Source organism: Pogona vitticeps, chromosome 5 (genome assembly GCF_051106095.1).
Source record: "Pogona vitticeps strain Pit_001003342236 chromosome 5, PviZW2.1, whole genome shotgun sequence".
NCBI lineage: Eukaryota > Metazoa > Chordata > Lepidosauria > Squamata > Agamidae > Pogona > Pogona vitticeps.
Window position 1 is genome coordinate 4,482,782 of NC_135787.1, and position 17,057 is coordinate 4,499,838.

The 17,057-nt window shown below is 46.8% G+C and overlaps 1 protein-coding gene across 12 annotated transcripts in view; it reads left to right on the forward strand.

Annotated features, from left to right (window-relative positions):
- The window catches only part of SLC4A11 (solute carrier family 4 member 11), a 195,605-nt gene that overhangs the window by 49,601 nt on the left and 128,947 nt on the right, over positions 1–17,057 (forward strand). For 2 of the 12 annotated variants that reach the window (XM_073002136.2, XM_078394448.1), the window contains exon 1: positions 7,874–7,970. The exons of the other annotated variants lie outside the window; for them this stretch is intronic. The gene's annotated coding sequence lies outside the window, so the exon portion shown is untranslated. Of the gene's footprint in view, positions 1–7,873; positions 7,971–17,057 lie in introns of those variants that run through there. 12 annotated transcript variants of the gene reach the window in all.

A 17,057-nucleotide genomic window follows, 5' to 3' on the forward strand; every position in this document is an offset into this window, starting at 1 on the left:
AGTTTGTCTTGCAAAACTCGGAACTAAAAACAGCTAAGAGTTATCCTGGATCGAATAGGTTGCTTTAGTTTGGTATACCACACATGGGCTAAGATCATGGCGCTTGTGAACTGGATTATGCCAGTTTCTTCTCTCTTTATTGAAGGTACCGTCTGGATCAGGTGTAGCACAAGGTTGATGCTCCAGATGTTGCCTGGATGAGCCTTTGCAGTGAGCATCACCAGTTGTGAATGGATGGGCATTTGGGTGTAGTAAGTGTTACATAACAGCACTGATGTTACCTGTCTGTCATGGGTTTGGAGGGAAAGTTCCATCCTATGGGGAGTGGAAGGCGGGACATCAGGAGGAGGGGCTGTACTGTATAAATATGTGATGCCTGTGTGGTGAAGATGAGATGCTGAGACAGACTGTGAGACACTGGGTTGGGACGAAGCAGCAGCTGGGGAAGAAGAAGCTGTTGTGGGAGTCTGGGTGTCTGACAGGGTACTACTGTGTGTCAGAGTACCAACCTGATAAGTTCAGGTGTCTGTGGGTTAGCCAGAACTGATGGGTTCAGGGTCTGTGCTTTAAGTTAAAGGTTCTAGGTGAACCAAACTGTATGCTTGTGTGTGTGAGAATAAGCCACGTTACTTTATTTTATTCACCTGATTGTTTTATTTACCCTGTTTGTATTTAAAATAAACCTTATTCTTTTATTGTTTAAAAATCCATCCCTGGTCTGTGTGACTTATTATAGGGAATGGTTGGTGGCAGCTTAGTAACTGTGTGATAGATCCCAGTAGGTCTGGGTTTGTCACATTGATTGGTGTCCAGCGTGTGGGATACGACTGGTCCAGTTGTCCAGCGGTCCAGCAAAGCCTTGGCAAGTGTGCCCAGAGAAAGGGGGGTCTAGTCAGGGACAGTCTGAGGCGCGTAGGTAATCTTCTAGGTGTACCTCACGGGGAGGTGCACTAGTAGAAGAACGTGCCAACTGGGGAGACTTAGATTTAGGTGCTCTGAGGCAGCCTAGTTTTGGCGGGAAAAGCTGAGGCAAATCTGCGTAGCAACAGTGAGCTAGCTTGCCAGCTGAGAGGCCCAGCAGAGGGGGGTAGGCTCTGACTCGATACTGTTGCAAATTTAGTGCTGAAGAACAGCAGCAATCTCTAGGAGAGCTGGTTCTGAGGCAAGAAGGAAAAAAGTGGTCGTTTTATTTTGAGGCTTGACTTTTTAAAGCAGCCTGTTCTGAGGGGGGATTATGCCCTTGACTCGAAGTCAAGTAACAGACATGGGTGAAGTGAAAGACCCCCAGATTGACCAAGGTTCTGAGGATGAATTTGGCTCAGTGCAAGGTGACAGCACAGGAGAGCAGGACCCAGAACTCAGGAAAATACTCCTAGCCCAGCAGCATGAACTGAGGGTGAGGGAAATGGAGGAAAGATTAGAGAGAGAAAGAAGGGAGGAAAGAGAGAAACAGAGACAATTTGAATTGGCATTGGAGAGAGAGAAAATGGCGTTTGAATTAAGAAAACTGGAACTGATGAACCAGAACAATAATAATAATAGGGATTCTGAGGGAGGCCAATTGTCTAAGGCTGACCTGAAGAAATTCCCTGTGTACCACAAGGGAGATTGTCCTGAGGTGTTCTTTTCCTTAGTGGAAAGAGCGTTTGTGGACTTCTCAGTAAGGGAAACTGAGAAGATGACCATCATGCGGTCTTTAATCAGTGGTAGCCTGGCTGAGGTTTATGCCGAGATGCCTGAGGAATTGATGAAAGATTTTGCAGAGTTTAAAAAACTGGTGTTTGCCAGACATGGGATAAATGCAGAGCAGCTGAGACAAAGATTCAGGTCCCTCACCAAGAAACCAGAACAGACTTTTACCCAAGTGGGGGCCCAATTGGTGAGGCTGCTTGAGAAATGGCTATCGCAGGAGGGAATAGAGACCTATGAGCAGCTTAAAGACTTGATAGCCCTGGAACAGTTCTATTCAGTCCTGCAGGGGGAATTGAAATTCCAGGTGAGGGAAAGGAAACCGAAATCTGTGGCAGCAGCCGCAGAAATCGCGGATTTTATCTCCCAAATAAGAAAGCCCTTGGGTGAGGGGAAATCTGTAGGTAAACCCAAAGAAACCTACAGCAAGTACTCTCAGGGACCAGGGAAAAGCCAGCAAGGGGGAGGGGCCCATGGTGAAGGGAAGCCCTCAGGCATGAAACCAAGCCCTCAGAATTTGGAGGGAAAACCGAAACAAGAGGAGAGAGAATCCAAATACACTAGAAAATGTTATTTCTGTCAGGGAAAGGGTCATCTAATCTCAGAGTGTGAAAAATTAAAGCAGCTAAAAGGAATGGTGCCTCAGAATTCTAGTGGGACCAAGCCAAAAGCTGTGTTCTGTGTCCAGAAAGAGCAAGGCTCAGTGTCACAGAGGGAGCCTGTTGCCATGGCTACTCAGTCTGGGACAGCTGCCTCTGCTGATCAGGCTGAGGAAAATGGTCCTCTTCTGGAGGTAAAGCGCTGCTTGCTGATAAAAACAGATTCTCAGTTGTTTGAGACAGCAGGGGTGGACGTAGGAATACTTGACCGTCAGTATAGGGGGCTGCGGGACACTTGTTCCCAAGTAACCCTATGCCATCCAGATATCATCCCTAGGGAGTTTATAATCCCAAATGAGAGCATGAAGGTGGCAGGGATTGAGGGGCAGATAATCTCTCTGCCAGTAGCAGAGGTACCTGTCAACTTTCAAGGCTGGAGGGGAGATTGGCGGATAGCGATTTCATCGACTCTGCCAGCAGCCGTGCTCGTGGGAAATGACCTGGCTGAACATGTGAAACGGGTGCTAGTGATTACACGCTCACAAGCCACCACAGGGACAGTTCAGGGGGGTAATGATGAGCCAGAGACGGAAGCAGAGGGGAGTTCAGAAGCTGTGGTGGAAACCTTAACCACAGACAGCAGATTTGGACAGGAGCAAAAGGCAGACGCCACTCTCCAAAAGTGTTTTGAACAGGTGACTGACGCCCAGCTAACACCTGAAACCCCAGTGAGATTTCTGGAGAAAAAGGGGATTTTATATAGAGAGACCCTGAGGAATATCTCAAAAGGGGGAGATGGGATCAGAAGTCAGCTGGTGGTACCTGAAAAGTATCGCCCCATGATCTTACAGAGAGGTCACTCTGACATGTTTGCTGCACACTTAGGAGTGAACAAAACACAGCAGAGAATCACACAGAATTTCTACTGGCCTGACATAGGGAAGCAGATCAGGGAGTTCTGTAAACAATGTGATGTGTGTCAAAGGCAGGGGAATAACCGCGACAGGACCAAAGCAAAGTTGTGCCCTTTGCCTGTGGTTGACACTCCGTTCAAATGCATAGGGGTGGATATTGTGGGACCTTTGCCCAAGGCCACAAAGAGGGGGAATAGGTTCATACTAACAATTGTGGACCATGCCACAAGGTATCCTGAAGCCATACCCTTGACAAACATCGAAACTAACACAGTGGCCGATGCTTTGGTGGGGTACATGTCCAGGATGGGATTTGCCTCAGAGATAATCACAGATTTGGGCACATCGTTCACGTCAAAGCTCATGAAACGCTTATGGCAAATCTGTGGAATTAAGCTCAGGGAAGCCACTGCCTATCATCCTGAAAGTGATGGGGTAACTGAGAAGTTCAATGGGACTCTAATGCGCATGATTAGGGCTTTCTTGGCAGAGAATCCAAACAATTGGGACCAGAAGCTGCAATCCCTTTTGGTTGCTTATCAATCAGTGCCACAAGCCAGTACCGGGTTCAGTCCATTTGAACTTTTATTTGGGAAAGGGGTGAAGGGGCCCCTTGATTTGATCGAGCAGGGTTGGGGGCAGATCGCCCAGGGTGACCCACAAGACGTTGTGACTTACATAGACACCTTGATGAATGACCTAAGGAGAAACCTAGAGCTAGCAGCAGAGACCCTGCCAGCTCAAAAGGTCAGAAAGAAAGCTTGGGATGACCAGGAAGGCAGGGAGAGGCGCTTTAACCCAGGGGAGGAAGTGCTTTGGCCTAGGCTCTGCAGAGAGAGCAAACTGCAGCTGGGTATCCCAGAAAGAAAATACTTGGGTCACAAGGTAGGGGGAGGAGTGATAAAACCCCTGGAGGCCAAAATAGAAGCTGTTCGTGATTGGCCTAGACCCAACACCAAGAAAAAAGTCAAATCATTTCTTGGGTTGGTGGGCTACTACAGAAAGTTCATCCCGAGGTTTAGCGAGATTGCGGCTCCGCTGACCGATCTGACGAGGAAGAAGGCTGATGACCGCATCCCGTGGACCAGCGACTGTGAGGCGGCGTTCCAGAGGTTGAAGGAGGCGTTAATCAACTATCCAGTCCGGCGTGCTCCAGACTTCGACCGGGAGTTCATCATCTACACCGATGCGTCTAACAGCGGGGTAGGAGCAGTTCTGTGCCAGGAGGATGAGAATGGTGACCAACATCCAGTATCCTACCTGAGTAGGAAACTTCAAAAAGGTGAGAGACATTTGGCAACCGTGGAGAAGGAGTGTTTGGCCATAGTCTACGCGATCCAGAAGGCCAAGCCTTACATCTGGGGAAGACATTTTGTTCTGTGTACTGACCATTCACCATTGCAATGGTTAAAGACAATGAAAACCCACAATAGCAAACTTATGAGGTGGGCTTTGAACTTACAGGACTATGACTTTGAAGTGAAGGTGGTCAGAGGGTCAGTGAACTGTGTTGCTGACGCCTTATCAAGAAGACCTGAAGACTGAAGACGGCGAAAGAACATGGACTATATGTATATAATGAAAACAAAAAGTTAAAATGTACCTGGTTTTGAATTTGGTTGGTATTAATAAAGGTAAATTGATGTACTGTATATGGTAAAATGTTTAAATGCATATTTGCTATGGTTAACTTGGAGTGTAAGTATATGTAAGTATTATCTGGTATGTATAAATGTTGTTGTGTATTTTATGCAGGTTGTTTTTTTTGGTGAAAAGCACTTTTAGCTTTCCCCCTACAAAACAACTTTTAAAGAGGGGAGGTGTTACATAACAGCACTGATGTTACCTGTCTGTCATGGGTTTGGAGGGAAAGTTCCATCCTATGGGGAGTGGAAGGCGGGACATCAGGAGGAGGGGCTGTACTGTATAAATATGTGATGCCTGTGTGGTGAAGATGAGATGCTGAGACAGACTGTGAGACACTGGGTTGGGACGAAGCAGCAGCTGGGGAAGAAGAAGCTGTTGTGGGAGTCTGGGTGTCTGACAGGGTACTACTGTGTGTCAGAGTACCAACCTGATAAGTTCAGGTGTCTGTGGGTTAGCCAGAACTGATGGGTTCAGGGTCTGTGCTTTAAGTTAAAGGTTCTAGGTGAACCAAACTGTATGCTTGTGTGTGTGAGAATAAGCCACGTTACTTTATTTTATTCACCTGATTGTTTTATTTACCCTGTTTGTATTTAAAATAAACCTTATTCTTTTGTTGTTTAAAAATCCATCCCTGGTCTGTGTGACTTATTATAGGGAATGGTTGGTGGCAGCTTAGTAACTGTGTGATAGATCCCAGTAGGTCTGGGTTTGTCACATTGATTGTGTTACATAACAGCACTGATGTTACCTGTCTGTCATGGGTTTGGAGGGAAAGTTCCATCCTATGGGGAGTGGAAGGCGGGACATCAGGAGGAGGGGCTGTACTGTATAAATATGTGATGCGTGTGTGGTGAAGAGGAGATGCTGAGACAGACTGTGAGACACTGGGTTGGGACGAAGCAGCAGCTGGGGAAGAAGAAGCTGTTGTGGGAGTCTGGGTGTCTGACAGGGTACTACTGTGTGTCAGAGTACCAACCTGATAAGTTCAGGTGTCTGTGGGTTAGCCAGAACTGATGGGTTCAGGGTCTGTGCTTTAAGTTAAAGGTTCTAGGTGAACCAAACTGTATGCTTGTGTGTGTGAGAATAAGCCACGTTACTTTATTTTATTCACCTGATTGTTTTATTTACCCTGTTTGTATTTAAAATAAACCTTATTCTTTTATTGTTTAAAAATCCATCCCTGGTCTGTGTGACTTATTATAGGGAATGGTTGGTGGCAGCTTAGTAACTGTGTGATAGATCCCAGTAGGTCTGGGTTTGTCACATTGATTGTGTTACATAACAGCACTGATGTTACCTGTCTGTCATGGGTTTGGAGGGAAAGTTCCATCCTATGGGGAGTGGAAGGCGGGACATCAGGAGGAGGGGCTGTACTGTATAAATATGTGATGCCTGTGTGGTGAAGAGGAGATGCTGAGACAGACTGTGAGACACTGGGTTGGGACGAAGCAGCAGCTGGGGAAGAAGAAGCTGTTGTGGGAGTCTGGGTGTCTGACAGGGTACTACTGTGTGTCAGAGTACCAACCTGATAAGTTCAGGTGTCTGTGGGTTAGCCAGAACTGATGGGTTCAGGGTCTGTGCTTTAAGTTAAAGGTTCTAGGTGAACCAAACTGTATGCTTGTGTGTGTGAGAATAAGCCACGTTACTTTATTTTATTCACCTGATTGTTTTATTTACCCTGTGTGTATTTAAAATAAACCTTATTCTTTTGTTGTTTAAAAATCCATCCCTGGTCTGTGTGACTTATTATAGGGAATGGTTGGTGGCAGCTTAGTAACTGTGTGATAGATCCCAGTAGGTCTGGGTTTGTCACAGTAAGTTCAAGCCCCCAACTCAACTCATTGGCTGAAATTCCTGTTGCTGAGCATAGGAAATCACAAACAGAGGAGGCTCATTGAATCAATGGAACTGGTGGAGGAGCTGACTCCCCAAATTGTTGCAATTTTGAATTTTCAGTTAAATTCCTTTAGCTGAGCAGCAGAACTGCAGGGATTCACAGAGTGGAATAGCTTCATATGAATCTACCCCTTTTGTTCTTAACTGGCACTTACAGTCTCAATAACGCACTGAGATTTTAGTAGCAAAAAAACCTAAATTGTTTTCTTTACCTACTCTTGTGAACAGGTTCAACAGCAATCTAACAAACGCGACTGCTTTCAGCAACAAACTTCAACAGCCTCTAGGTGCCGCTCTTTTTGAAATCAGAGGCAGGAGGAACAAAATGTCTGGTGCTAGATAGACGGACATTCAGCCCAGCCCAGAATGGTCCCTCCTGACCAAACCTACTAAAGGCAACTTAAAAGGTTGCAAAAACGCCAACACAAATCCCCATTGATTCAATGGGCCAAGTCCCGTGTGGCCTGCGACACTAAGCAATAGGATTTCAACCTGTGGGTTGGTTTGGAACTCACTCTCAGCATGACCTACCTCACAGGGTTGTTTTTGATAAGGAAGGGGGAAGAAGAGCCACACACGTTTCCTGTCAAATACGTGGGCTTTAAATGCAACCGGCTAGTAAACAGAAAGAAACACAAACAGGGGAACAAACTAATAAATCAACAATCGGAATGGCAGTTTGAAACATCATCCCCCATCTTCTGCTAGAAATAAAAGGATTATTTTCCTTGGGGATTTAATGTAGCAGTTTATTCTAGAACTAAAGGAGGCTTGTCTTCTTCCGTTACTCCTAGAATGTTTTGAAGTGGGGGACCTCCAGTTGAGTGTCAAGTTAGCAAAAAGGAGACTCGACAGCTGTGCATTTGGAAGTGGGTCCCCGGCATGACTTGGCTTAGAGGGCTGAAAGTTGCTGAGCAGGTTTATTGAGGCTGCTGCTCCGGGAAAAATTCTTTGGAACACATGCACCGCACTGAACGGAGTACCAGATGATCTGAACTGGTAGAGGGGAATAGATAAGTAAATGGTGAGATTGCTTTTGTCTTCTCTAACTCCGTGTGTGGACTGCTACTCTCTGGCTTACTTAGTTCCTACTCCTCCCTCTGGGATTACTACCTCTTTATATTCCAGGACCTAGATGAGGAGAGCAGATTGTGCGTGGTCTTCGCACTGGGGCTGCTTGAGCAGTTCTGGGTGCAGGAAACCCAATTCTAGAGGCTTCTATTAAGTAAGTTCAGAAACATTTTCCATCCTGCAATGCCTATAAATTGATCCCCCACCCCCGAGAATAAGTTTTCCTTCCTACCTGTTAGGCTGTCCTCAGAGTGATTCCTTCTTTTCAGTAGTTCCAAGCGTGACATTTGGTCGCAGCAACAACTCTAGTATAAAATGCCAGATAATTCTAGCACAGCAGGAAAAGTTTGAAGGTTGGAACGAGGAGGCGAGTGACATGCAAAATGACAGGGCTGCACTGTTTAGGTAAGCATAAAATTCAGAACATGCCGGGGAGAGTTTCCTGAGCATCTTTGAAGGCCGCCTTCCCTTAACCTGGCACCTTCCCGGCAGGTAAGACTACAAGCTCCATCAACCCCAGCCTGCCAGTGAGAGGCATCAATTCTAAGATGTTCTGCAAGGCGTTCTTGCTTCAGCTGTTTTTTTCACCGCAGGAGTCAAGCTGTATATATTGAGAGGAGGGGGCAGGATTTGTAGATTAAAAATATATATAAATTAATAAACTCACAATAATTTAAATTTCTTACTATTTATAATTTTAATGAATGGATTATTAATTAATAAGACATTGATTCTTTTTGGGTTTTTTTTGCAGCTTTAGAGATAATTTGGATCTCATTTTAACATTTTTGGAGAAACAGTGAGACCCAGCTTTTCTGCCCCGTTCCAAGCCACTGTGCGACGTGTACAGTATTCTGCTGTGCTTCCACACACTTATCTATGGCTCATTCAGTCTGAGATTTTTATCCTGGGTCTGTGCGTAACATCAACCCATCTTCATATCAGTGGGTTGCCATATTTTTTGGATTTCCTTGCTCCACTCTCTTGCCTACAAGTCTTTACACCACTGAAAGCAATGCTCTGGAGACTCAGAAGGCTTGTGTATGTTTGAAAAAAAATTTATTTTGCCCTCACAAGGGTGGATTTCGGGTTGGGTTGACTCACAGACCAACTTGAATATTTTATTTTAATTTAAAAAAATCTCTTTGGTATACGGTAGTTGGGTTCTACATGGGATGCTTTAAAATAAAAGAGTGGAATGTTTTTATTTAAATCATTATCATCATCGTCTCTGAGCCGGAAGGGCCCAGTCCACAAAAGGAATTGAGGAAAGGCATTTCTGTTTACGTGGGAAGAGATCGAAGCGTCCATGCTGATAGCTGCTGTTACTGTTCTTAAGTAGTGATGCTTCCTTTCATCCGTCAGAAACCTTAGTTTGAATGGCAGGAGGAAAACCATCGGGGTGTGGACGTTGTGTGAGCCCTAAAAGAATGCATTTGGCTCTTGGCGGTGTCAAATATTTGCTGTAATTTCAAAAATGTGGTTTAACACCATATGAGAGAGAGCAAGGGAACAGGCTCTTCAAATGTAGAGTGCTGAATCTATCTACTTCCTTTCTCTGCAGCAAACCACTATTGCCTGCAAACCGGTATCCATCATACTTTGTGATCCTGGTTTGCTGGATTCAGCAAAGATGGCAAACCGTGGTTTGCTACAAACCAGAGAGGAGGACTTTTGAATCAGGGTGCATAATGATCAATAGAGTCCTTTCTCTTGGTCTCACCATTTTTACAGGTATGATTGGTGGGGACACAGGAGAGGGCCTTCTCGGTGGCTGCTCCTTTAGACTCTGGAACTCCCTCCCACTGGAGGCCTGGCTGGCCCCATCTTGGCTGTCCTTCCTTTCAGAAGACAAAGACCTTCCTCTTCAGGCAGATTTTCCCTTAGTGATTGGCTACCTGAGTGGTTTTTTTAAATGGATGGTCGTACCTACTGCTTTGAATGTGTTTTGGTGTTCTTTATGTAAGAGAGAGAGAGAGAGAGATGCATTTACAGAAGCACTTTTCACATCTGTGCTTCATTGAGGAGGTGGCTGAACGTTGGATTATGGTCCTTTTAAAGCCCTGCTCTGGATTCAACCCCACAGGTTCATTGCTTTGTCCTGATGTAATAACAGCGTTGGGATCCCTCACTGCATCCGCATATGAGGGCCGAATTCTTTACTTGCTGATTATGTGCAGTTTTCACATCAGGAACTTCTGTCACTTTCCATTACTTGCAAACAGTGTCCTTTTGTTCTGTGGTTGGTCTTCAGGACATCCGTACTTTTTATTTCCGGGCAAATCTGATTTCTGAGACAGAGAAGAAAGATTGCTTGGATCCTATCTCTTGGAACATAGAAGGTGATTTCAGGGCTGAGGAAAGGCGATCTGTGACTTATAGTTTGGACCTGAATCTAGTCTGATCTCTCCTTGGCTTTTGAGAAAAAAAAACAACAAATCTAATAAGCAAGTTTTCCCTGCGGTCTTGTTGTTAGCCAGAAAATTGCATTCTTTAAAAACCAAGTCTTCAGCAAAAATAGCTTTCCTCTAAGGGCAGAAGGCATTCTTCCTCAAAGGGTGAAGAATAAGTTTGAATTGATTGATGGATGTTTTGTATTAGCATATTATTCTACCTACGGCCAGGATGGTTATGCAATGGGTGTTTTGTAAGTTGTAAGGAGCAAGCCTTGTAATCAAGGCTTGCCAGCTGATGGTGCAGCTGCTACTTTCTGTATCACATTTCACTTCTTCACTAAAATGACAACTGCGTACTCTGTGTGTAACGTACTCCTTGTTTTATACTCCTTGTTTCTGAAGAACTAGGCTTTTATCCAGGAAATCTTTCATAGAATCACTTAGTTGTAAGGGGGCCCCTCTAAGGCCATCGAGCCCAACCCCCTGCTCAAGGCAGGGGTCCAAATCAAAGCGGATCTGACGGAGGGTGGTCTAATTTCTCTTGAAATCCCTCCAGCGTTGGGAGAGCTCACCCCTCCCCAACGGAGGACATGGGCTCCGTTGTCCTACTGCTCTAACAGTTTTTCCTGATCTTAAGCCTAAATCTGGCTTCCTGTAGATGGAGCCTATGATTCCACGCCCTGGAATCTGGGATGATTGAGAGCAGATCCTGCCCCTTCCTCTTTATGACTACATATCAAGCATTTGTGGTGCTGGAGGAGGCTCTTGAGAGTCCCCTGGACTGCAAAGAGAACAAACCTCCTTTCTGAAGGAAATCAACCCTGAGTGCTCACTGGAAGGACAGATCCTGAAGCTGAGGCTCCAGTACTTTGGTCATCTCATGAGAAGAGAAGACTCCCTGGAAAAGACCCTGATGTTGGGGAAGTGTGAAGGCAAGAGGAGAAGGGGACGACAGAGGACGAGATGGTTGGACAGTGTCATCGAAGCGACCAACATGAATTTGACCCAACTCCGGGAGGCAGTGGAAGGCAGGAGGGCCTGGCATGCTCTGGTCCATGGGGTCACGAAGAGTCGGGCACGACTTAGCGACTAAATAACAACAACAAGCATTTGAACAGAGTGATTGTATCGCCTCTCAGTCTTCTTTTTTGAAATCAAGCTCTTAGTTTTAGGTACCCTAAGTCTTCTTTTTTAAAAATGTACTTGAAGCAACCTATTTTCCCATACATGTAGTGGCCCAGCCTTATCCTGTCTAGCTTTCCAGATTAGACAGTATAGGGCTGGTTTTGTGCCTTATACCAGCGAGCTGATAACTTCCCTGCCTTGTCAGTTAGCTAAGGTGCTCATACCTTGCATTTTTCAGTTGAACTCCAGATGTGGTCTGCAGGATCCTGTTAACCTCCCTGGGCTTCCCCAGAAATATGCCTTTTCTGTTTGGCACCTAATCAGTGTGTGTTAGCTTCCTTGTTCACAGATGTGGCCATATTGATGTGTTTCAACGTGCAGAAGAAGCACAACAGTCTGGTGGTGTCTATGAAATGAACAGATTGATTCCAGGCCTGCTCGAAGGCTTTCACGGCCGGAATCCGATGATGGTTGTAGGTTTTTCGGGCTGCCTGGCCGTGTTCCGAAAGACGGCCAAACGGCCTGAAAAACCTACAACCACCATCGGATTAATTTCAGTTGGAGCTTTTGTGGTTTACAACCCACTTTCTCCAATGTGGGGACCTGAATCCTGTTCTTCTCCAGCTGCATAAACCAGAAATCACACAAGATGTGTGTGCTCTTAAAGGGGCCCCAGTACTTTGAGTTTTGGTTTTGCATCATTTTGATGTTTGTTGGTTTTAGTCAACGCTTCCAAAGCTGCCTCCCCCCCCATATTCCTGGACTACAACTCTCAGAAATTCTGGCCAGCATAGTTAGTAGTGAAGGCTTCTGGGAGTTTTAGTCCAAGAATATCTGGGGACTCAAGGATTGGAAGTCCTGTCCTGAATGCTAGATAAGAAAGAAGCCCTAACGAAATGTGGATTGTCGTCTTGGGCTTAGACCTCTTTCAGAGTCTTGCCAGTCCGTGGCTCCAACCCTTTGTCACTTGGAGGTGTGAACAGCCTTTTAAAATCAACCTATATGGAGAGCAGTCAATCTTGACTTTTTTATTCTTTTTGGAAGCTAAATTACGCAGTCATCTGTGTCTGTGTGTCTGCTTATGAACTCTTCCAGAAGCCAGCCTCGCCTGGAAGGTTGTGTCTTGAATATTGAAACATTCCCCATTGATTCCTGGCATAGGATGGCAAGAGCTGTGCCCTTCCTGGAAGGCTTTGTCTTTTTTGCATCTACTCTATTGTTGTTGTTTAGTTGGTAAGTCGTGTCCGACTCTTCGTGACCCCATGGACCAGAGCACGCCAGGCCCTCCTGTCTTCCACCGCCTCCCGGAGTTGGGTCAAAGTCATGTTGGTCACTTCAATGACACTGTCCAGCCATCTCATCCTCGGTCATCCCCTTCTCCTCTTGCCTTCACACTTTCCTAACATCAAGGTCTTTTCCAAGGAGTCTTCTCTTCTCATGAGCTGGCCAAAGTACTGGAGCCTCAGCTTCAGGATCTGTCCTTCCAGTGAGCACTTGGGGTTGACTTCCTTCAGAATGGAGAGGTTTGTTCTCCTTGCAGTCCAGGGGACTCTCAAGAGTCTCCTCCAGCACCACAGTTCAAAAGCATCAATTCTTTGGCGGTCAGCTTTCTTTATGGTCCAGCTCTCACTTCCATACAACACTATAGGAAAAACCATAGCTTTGACTATGCAGACCTTTGTCGGCAAGGTGATGTCTCTGCTTTTTAAGATGCTGTCAAGATTTGTCATCACTTTCCTCCCAAGAAGCAGGCGTCTTTTAATTCCGTGGCTGATGTCACCCTCTGCAGTGATTCCGGAGCCCAATAAAGTAAAATCTGTCACTGCCTCCATATCTTCCCCGTTCTATTTGCCAGGAGGTGATGGGACCAGTGGCCATGATCTTAGTTTGCATCTACTGCTCGTGTTCAGATATGGGTTAGCAAAGTGGTGCCTCTGAACGTTGGTGTGAAATCTCAGCAGGAGAGTTTTCCCTCTTCCTCTTTGAGTCTAGAGTAGACACTTGGTATTCTTATCTAGCGATATGAAATGCAGCGGTCCAACTCCCACCCCCAGAACCGTCCGGACTCCTTGCGGCATTGAGGTCCTTCTTAAGTGTCAGCGCACCCATCTGGACCCGTCCAGCCTACCCCCCATTTCCCGGCACAGCCAACCACATGTCGGCTGAGCAGGAAGACCCCCCATCGTGCCTCAGCACAGAAGTGGATATGAACACAAAGTGCCCCTGTGTCTAGTCTAGAGCAGTATTCCCGAACCTTCATGGGTCCCCCGATGTTCTTGGACTGCAACTCCCAGAAACCCCGGCTAGCCCAGCGAGTGGTGAAGGCTTCTGGGAGTTTTAGTCCAAGAACCTCTGGGAACCGCCGGTCTAGAGGCTTGCGCTGTAGCACGTCCGTGGAACGAAGCAAGAGCTCTGCCTGGATGGGCCTTCTCTTTCTGAAATCTGTTTGTTCATCTGGGACTTCTCGGCCGTCCTTTCCCACCTTAGCATGGATGGTTCAGAGGTCCGTGGCTGGAGGGCGGCTGAGGGAACAGCCACGTTATCCCCCCTGGCTTTTGGTCGCGCCATACGTTATTCAAACGATGGGCAGGACTGAAAAGATCACAGATTTGCCTGCCTTGGCTAGGGAATCTTCTCGTCTCTGCGGCATCGCCGGCAGTGATCAAAGCTTTCCGAGCAGATAAACACGTCCTAATTAATGACAAAGACTTTTTAAATGTAGCAACACAGAAGTCCTGCTGGCTGAAGTCCAAGGGAAAATGAGCGCGGCAGATCAGATTGTGGTGGATTGTGACGCTGCAGTGGGAACAGTACTGAGGAATGGGGTGTGTGAGCGGTCAGGGTGACCAGGTTTGAATGAGGGCAACCAGGACCATCACAGGACTGGAAACCAAGCCTTATGAGGAAAGGCTGGAAGAACTGGGCTTGTTTAGCCTGGAGAAAAGAAGACTGAGGGGAGAGAGGAGAGCACTTTTCAAAACTTGAAAGGCAGTCCTCCAGAGGAGGGGCAGGATCTGTTCTGGATCACCCCAGAGTGCAAGACACGTAACAATGGGCTCAAGTGACAGGAAGCCAGATTTCAATTGAATATCAGGAAAAACATCTTAACTGTTAGAGCAGTACGACAACGGAGCCAATTAACTCAAGGAGGGGGTGAGCGCTCCAACACTGGAGGCCTTCAAGAGAAATTTAGACAACTACTTGGCAGACATCCTTTGATTTGGATTCCTGCCTTGAGCAGGGGGTGGACTTGATGGCCTCAGAGGCCTCTTACAACTTCATGGTTCTGTGATTCTAAAAAATTGTACGGTCATCTGTAAGATCTGTTTTGGTTTGGATTCTTGTCTTGAGCAGCAGATTTTTTAATTTATCTAATTTAATTTATCGTTCGTTCGTTTAGTCGTGTCCGACTCTTCATGACCCCATGGACCAGAGCACGCCGGGCCCTCCTATCTTCCACTGCTTCCCGTAGTTGTGTCAATTTCATGTTGGTTGCTTCGCAGACACTGTCCAACCATCTCGTCCTCTGTCGTCCCCTTCTCCTCTTGCCTTCACACTTTCCCAACATCAGGGTCTTTTCCAGGGAGTCTTCTCTTCTCATGAGATGGCCAAAGGATTGGAGCCTCAGCTTCAGGATCTGTCCTTCCAGGGAGCACTCAGGGTTGATTTCCTTCAGGATGGATAGGTTTGTTCTCCTTGCAGTCCAGGGGACTCTCAAGAGCCTCCTCCAGCACCACAATTCAAAGGCATCAATTCTTTGGCAGTCAGCTTTCTTTATGGTCCAGCTCTCACTTCCATACATCACAACAGGGAAAACCATAGCTTTGACTATTCGGACTTTTGTTGGCAATGTGATGTCTCTGCTTTTTAAGATGCTGTTGAGGTTTGTCATCACTTTCCTCCCAAGAAGCAGGTGTCTTTTAATTTCGTGGCTGCTGTCTCCGTCTGCAGTGATCATAGAGCTCAAGAAATTTATATCCCGCCCATTTAATCTACTCTGGGTGGCTAACAACAATATTTAAATAAAACAAGACACAATATTAATACACTAGAGGATGGCAAAGTGTTAGGTATTGCCAGGAGGAAAGGCCTGTCTGAAGAGTCAGGTCTTAAGTTGGCTTTTAAAAATGCCCAGCAATGGAGCCAGATAGATCTCTGCGGGCAGACTGTTCTAGAGGCGAGGGGCCACTGCCGAGAAGGCCCGCTTTCTTGTTCTTTCTCTTTCGGCCTCCCTCGGCGTTAGGCCCCTCAGCCGCCCTTCTTGGCTAGAACGAGTGATACGGGTAGATCTAGGTGGGAGAAAGCGTTCTGCTAGGTATCGAGGTTCTAAACCATTTAGGGCTTTATATGTCATCATTAATACTTTGAAATCAATGTGGAAATGAACAGGTAGTCAATGCAAGGCCACCAGAGTGGGGGAGATATGTTGATGCTTTCTCACCCCAGTGAGAAGTCTGGCCACCGCATTCTGCAACATTTGAAGCTTCCGCATCATTCTCAAAGGTAGCCCCACGTAGAGTGCATTACAGTAGTCTAATCTCGAGACTACAAGCGCATGGACCAAAGTGGTGAGCTCCCCTACATCAAGATAGGGACACAGCTGGGCAATCTACCGAAGGTGGAAATGTGCGGAACGGACCACTGATGACACCTGGGTCTCCATGGGGAGTACCGAGTCCAGATGTACTCCCAGGCTGCGAACCTCACTCTTGGTGGTAAGAGTCACCCCCCCCAAAGGAGAGGGAGTTTCCTGGACCACTGGTGTCTGGGACGCCCACCCAAAGGACCTCTATCTTGCCCGGATTCAGCCTCAGTCCATTCACCTGCATCCATTGCTGAACAGCCCCTATGCAGCGCTCAAGGGACGAAACAGCATCCACTGTTGTTGGAAAAAAGGAGATGTAGAGCTGAGTATCATCAGTGTACTGATGACATGAAGCGCCACATCCCCTGATGACCCCTCCCAGCGGCCTCATGTAGATGTTAAACAGCATTGGGGAGATGATCGACCCCTGCGGAAGCCCACAATTGAGGCTCCATGGGGCCAAGAAACTCTCTCCAATCTGCACTCTCTGGGGACACTCCTCCAAGAAGGAATGGAGCCAGGCAAGAGCCAGGCCACTGATTCCCAACTCGGAGAGCCTCCCCAGGAGGATACCGTGATCAACGGTATCAAAGGCGGCTGAGATATCAAGGAGGACCAGCAGAGATATTTTGCCCTCGTCGGCTTCCCTCAGTAGGTCATCAAACAGGGCGACCAGTGCCATTTCCGTACCAAGGCGCAGCATGAAACCCGACTGAAATGGATCCAGGGTGCTGTTTTCATCCAGAAAGGTCTGGAGCTGGTCAGCCACCACCTTCTCCACCACTTTGCTAATGAAAGAAACATTGGTGACGGGCCTGTAATTGCCAGTATTGTCCACTGCCAAGCTCGGTTTCTTCCTAATGGGCCTATGAGTGTCTCCTTGAGAGCAAGGGGGACCTTGCCCTCCTGGAGTGACCCATTAATTATTGCCGTGGCCCATTCGGTTGGACTCGATGGCCTTATAGCCCCCTTCCAACTCAATTTTTCTATGATTCTATGATATATTTAGGGACGTGGTGGCGCTGTGGGCTAAACCACAGAAGCCTCTGTGCTGCAGTGTCAGAAGACCAAACAGTTGTAAGATCGAATCCACGCGATGGAGTGAGCGCCCGTTGCTTGTCCCAGCTCCCGCCAA